Source organism: Silurus aristotelis (genome assembly GCF_946808225.1).
Source record: "Silurus aristotelis genome assembly, chromosome: 2".
NCBI classification, from domain to species: Eukaryota; Metazoa; Chordata; class Actinopteri; order Siluriformes; family Siluridae; genus Silurus; species Silurus aristotelis.
This window is the reverse complement of record NC_139575.1, coordinates 37,712,400-37,718,311: the sequence shown is the minus strand read 5'-3', so window position 1 is coordinate 37,718,311 and position 5,912 is coordinate 37,712,400. Positions and strand designations below refer to the sequence as shown.

Sequence of the window (5,912 nt, the reverse complement as noted above, 5' to 3'; positions counted from 1 at the left end):
TGTTATATGTTCTCAGTGGGTCTCTGAGGGTTTCCCACTGGCTCTCTGTTTTCCACCAAAAAGGAAAAAAGTATTGTTTGTATTTCAGAACTAAATGTTAAATGCCTTTGCTCACATCTGGACCACTTCTGTCTCACATTTCAACTCCTTTCACTTCATCCTCATTCAATTGAAATCGCCATAAATATTCATTTACTGTGAGGAGAACAGTTTTTCTGCTTGAAAAAAAAAAACACACACACTCATGCATGCACGCATGCACGCACGCACGCACACACACACACACACACACACACACACACACACACACACACACACACACACACACACACACACACACACACACACACACACCATACTCCCGGTACAAACACTGCTATCAGTTTGCATTAGAACTCTGGTGTGTTGGACTCCCTGCTGTGATCTGATTGGCTCAGAAGAGCAGGGGGCGGAGTCTCAGAGGGAGGAGGTGTATATATAATGGAGCACTTGCTACGCGACAGAGGCATCCGTGAGCTTTTACTACGAGTCACAAACACACGAGTGCAGAGGAGCTCAAAGATAATCTGTTGTGCTGAAAGGAACGATTTTGAGGCGAAGAAGAAGCAAAAGAAGAAGAAGCGAAACGTGAAGAAAGACCAAAAAAACCTCAAGCATCAGGAGATCTGTTTCCAAGACCATGTCTCTGGAAGTGAAGGAGAAGACCCAGGTGCGTCTGGTGTTCATGGGAGCAGCCGGCGTAGGCAAGACGTCTCTGATCCGTCGCTTCCTAAACGAATCGTTCGAGACCAAGCACAAGCGCACTGTGGAGGAGCTGCATAGAAAAGAGTACGAGTTCTCGGGCGTCAAGGTGAGCGTGGAGATCCTGGACACGAGCGGCAGCTACTCGTTCCCAGCCATGCGCAAGCTCTCCATCCGTAACGGCGATGCCTTTGCGCTCGTCTACTCCATCGATGATGCAGAGTCTCTCGAGACGGTCAAGAATCTGCGCGATGAGATCCAGGAGATCAAGGAGGACAAGTTCACCCCCATTGTGGTGGTCGGAAACAAAAGCGACCTTGATGAGTGCAGACAAGTGCGCTCTGAAGACGTCCTGGCAATGGTGGAGGTGGACTGGAACAACAACTTCCTGGAGGCTTCGGCGAAGGAGAACGAGCATGTCGTGGAGGTGTTCAAAGAACTTCTCCAGCAAACCAACCTTCCCAGGCGCCTGAGCCCAGCGCTAAGGCGACGCCGGGAGACGTATCCTAAAGACGCAAACTTCAGACCTCCGATGAATAAAACCAACAGCTGCACAGTGTCCTAAACCTAAACATCACACATGTTCAGGACGTTTCTTCAGGAGGCAACATCTCCAAGATGTTCACCGAATGACACCTCCATACCACTCTCTCTCTCTTCTCCAGAACTTTCAGATCTGTTCTGGTTTGTTCTTTCATGCAGGAGAGGAAAATGAACAGTTACAGGAAAACCCTGAGCAGATTCTTCACCACCCAGAATTCCTCTCTGCCTCCTGACCGCAGGTGTGAGAGGAACTGAAGGAGAAGAATAAATGAATAAATGAACATAAAGGTAAAGAACTCGTAAAAACACTTTGAAATGTTTTATGCTGCTCCAGAAAAGACTTTCGATCAGTGTTCAGAAAATATTCTGCGTTTTTGGGGGTTTTTTTTGGAAATTTAATACTCAGTACTTTCACCATATTGTAAAGATTCTTTATTGTTGTTTGGTTCGATGGTGTTCATATCTGTTTTCTCAGGTTCTCCATGTTTAGGGCTTCCTGTGATCACCTACCAGCTTAGAATTACAATGACGCTGAAAGGGTTGTGGTCATGTGATTAAAACCGATTTCAGTGTAAAGCTGAAACTCTCATTTGAAAAAATAAATAAATAAAATGGTATACACTGGGTGCAGAAGTTTTGGCACCTCTAAGGTACCAAATGAACATAACATATTGTATATAAATAACGTGTGTGTGTGTGTGTGTGTGTGTGTGTGTGTGTGTGTGAGTGTGTGTGTGTGTGTGTGTGTGTGTGTGTGTGTGTGTGTACATGTAAATTACCTGATGATGTTTAAAGATTTTATGGAAACCATTATCATTATAATGTTTACACATATGAAGACGGTAACAAATGTATTTCATCTGCTGGTTGATAAATTTGGCGTTTTATGAATTTGTCCATATGCACTTTTTTTAAACGTTTGTAAAAAATGTTGTCTTTTATTATTATTTTTTATTTTATGAACTGTACAGGCAGGAATAAAAAGTGTTTCCAAGAAGAAAATAAACTCCTGAATGTGTTTTATTTATTTATTTATTTATTTATTTATTTATTTATTTATTAAGGACTGTACTTTTTTCTGAAATCATGCCTTTCTCGCTATTCAATACTAATGTCAAAGTGCATTATGGGAATTCTGTTCTCCAGTTTAACCTGTACAGTAAAGTTTATAAAACAGCAAAAAAAAAAAAATTTAACTCTATGTAATGGACAGAGTGCTTTTTTCTTTAAAAAATGAATAATTATTTTGTTAATCTTCATGAAGATTTTACTTTAATTCATCACTTTCTTACTGTATTTTAATGACAAATTAATTTAAGATAAATTATCTAATGAAAAGAGATCGAAATTGGTTTGTCAGTGTTGCCCCCTGCTGGTTACAGTATGTAAGTCCACATATACATGAACTGGTATAAAGAAAGAAAAAGAAAGGAAGGTGCTTTATATTTGTCATATGTACATTATGGCTCTTTCTTCGCATATCACAGAAATGTTACACAGCTGGGATCAGCTATAATACAGAAACCCTGGAGCATAAAGTGTTAAGGGCCTTGATCAGGGGCCCCAAGAGTGTCATCTTGGTGATACCGGGGCTTGAAACCCCACTGACCTGTCAGTAACCCAGAGCCTCAAATACTCAGCTTCCACTTCCTCAGGACACAGAAGAAGGAGCTGTTGCTTCTACAATGGTCTAAATGGACAAAGAAATTTAAATTGCAGAAAAACAGAAGGGGGGTGAATACTTTTTCACAGTACAATAATTAACAAACTTCAGGTCTACAACATCACGTGCTGAACCTGTTTATAAGTTCGGTTGAATATCACCACCAGATTGACAGAAACTGGGGGTGTGAAGTAACACATTGCTGAATTCTGGATGCTGATTGGTCAGTTTTATATCAACGCGTATCGTTTCTATGGTAACGGCTTATTCAACATACAATCGTGAAACATAAGATGCTCTGGGGATTAAGGAACGAGTGTCTAGTGTCATTTTATTTCATTTGGTATTACCCAGGAGACAAAATTTACATCGTGCTCAAATGTTTACACACCCCTCACTGCTGTCAATCATCCAGTGAACAGAACACAGTCTCACACAGACTCAACTTCTAGTGTTGTTTTTATTTCTGTTCAGTCCAAAGTGTTTTTACTGAAGGATTTAACGATAGGAAATTATAATCATACATTATACAACACACACACACAAGTATAACTTGATTGCCTTAAATGGCAATTATACACATGCTTACACGAATCACAGACATACTCACACACACTCACACTCACACTCACACACACACACACAAAGCCGACCTTGTCTGTGTGTTTCCCGTTTCCCAGCTCAGCTCTGATAGCTGCACATTGTCTCACACAAGGAAGTGGCCAACAGTCAGTTGCTGTCTAGTTCCTCTTTGAAACAGGCTCATATACACACACACACACACACACACACACACACACACACACTGAAACAGGTTACATTTTCAGGGCATATAGTCACACACTGCACTCCAGAGATGTTCCATCCTGCCTCAACTTCATCTTTAGGTAAGTGCCTGATCTCAAACCTTCACTGCAGTCGCTCAACATTTCTGACTTAATTACAGATTTAAAATGTAGTATTATTTGACCTTTTTTTACAGTTTGAGAATGAAAACAAACACATACACACACACACACACACACACACACACACACACACACACACACACAAGAACTGTTTAAGAAATGGTGAGTACAGAACAACACCAGATTCTATTCCTGTTAAATGTCTTTCTTACTGGCACAATAACCGAAATGAAGAAATGTGTGAATGAATGAATGAATGAATGAATGAATGAATGATGAACAGATAAAGGAAATTCTTCATATAGAAATAAATCATGTTGCTGAAGTAAACACGTGTATGTTCATGATTAAACCTGCTCAAGTAAATAAATGGGACAGAATGACTGAGTGAATGGATGAACACCGTTATATGAGTAAATGAATGAACAAATGATTGCACAAGTGTGTAAATGAAAAATTAATGAATGAGTGAATATCTTCTTCTTCATCGTCTTCTTTCGTCTGCTTTCAATAGGGGTCGCAATAGCAGATCATCCGTCTCTATACTACTTCATCCTCTACATCTGCCTCTTTCAAACCAAGAATAAGTGAATATATATAAATAATAATAAAAAAATTAATCAGTTAATATATATATGAATAATTAGATGAATGAATGGATGCATGAATGAATATATAAGGAATCTTGTATTGGATGGATGGATGGATGGATGGATGGATGGATGGTACCCAAGTAAATAAAATGTAAGTGGATAAATAAATGTAAGCAGATATTTGTGTAAATGAATGAATGTGTAATTAAAAGATTGTGTAAGCAGAAAAATAAACAGCTTTTGTTTGCAGATAAATGAAATAATTCATGTTATTAAGTAGTGAATAAACGAACGAACAAACAAACACACACATTTCCTCCGATCAGGGGCACTGAATTGTCTTTGCCTCTGGACTTGGTCCAAGCTCCACAGCAGCTTTAAGGTCACCTGCGGAGTTTGGAACAAGTACAGCGTCTCTGACACGTTACCCAAAATGCATTTCCTACGTTTCGTGGCGTGTAAGATGACCGAGCGCAGTACGATTTACTGTGACGTGACTCACTTCTAACTTTAGCGTTTGTTCTTAATCTGCTGTGTGACATCACAAGATTGTATCATGTGTTTATAGTGAGCTGTGTGTAATGTGATTATTTTAACACACTCTTAATCAGATGAAGGTAATTCCCCCTCACACTTCCTCTAACTTCACAGACGAGTGTAACTTCTGCAATTCCACTGACTTCAGGAAGTCCTGTTTCCTGAAATCCCTCGGAATCGGAACCGTTTCAAACCAGAGAATCGCTTTTTCAACAGCCAAGTGACTTTCCATCCAGTTCATGGAGTTTTCATTCATCTCTCCATCCATCCTTCATTATATCTATCTCTATCTCTCCATCATTCCATACACATTTATATATCATTCATTTGATAGTATCTATTTCTTCATCCATCCAACCATCCATTTATATTTCCATCCATCAGTATTTCCATTCATCCAAATATGGAAAAATAATCTATCCATCCATCCATCTATCCACTCATTTATCTGTATATGCTTTTGTCCATCCTTCCATCCATCAATCCATATTTCTATTTCTCTCTATATGCTTTTGTCTATCCATCCATCCATCAGTATATCTATTTATCTATCCATCCAGTATATCCCTCCATTCATATATCCACATATTCATCTGTATATGCTTCCTCTATCCTTCCTACCATTCATCTATTCATCAGTATATCCAGCCATCCATGTGTATGCTTTTGTCCATCCATCCATCAATCCATTAATCCATCATCCATCCATCCATTAATCCATCCATCTATCCATCAGTAAATCTATTAATCTATACATCAATCTATGCATTGATATATCTACCCATGTATCTGTATCCGCTTCCATCCATCAGTATCTCTATTATCCATCCATCTTCAGTCATGTTTCGATCCAATCATCTGTAACCTATTTGTTAATATTCCAACTAAAAATTGTCACAATGTTTGAAGAAAGAATGAATAAAAAGA

The 5,912-nt window shown here is 39.1% G+C and overlaps 1 pseudogene across 1 annotated transcript; it reads left to right on the top strand.

The window, feature by feature from the left end:
- Positions 1 to 441: 441 nt before the first annotated feature.
- On the top strand, positions 442 to 2,275 carry LOC310717703 (GTP-binding protein Rhes pseudogene; annotated as a pseudogene). Its single transcript has one exon. The product of its transcript is annotated as a GTP-binding protein Rhes pseudogene (transcript).
- Positions 2,276 to 5,912: the final 3,637 nt, after the last annotated feature.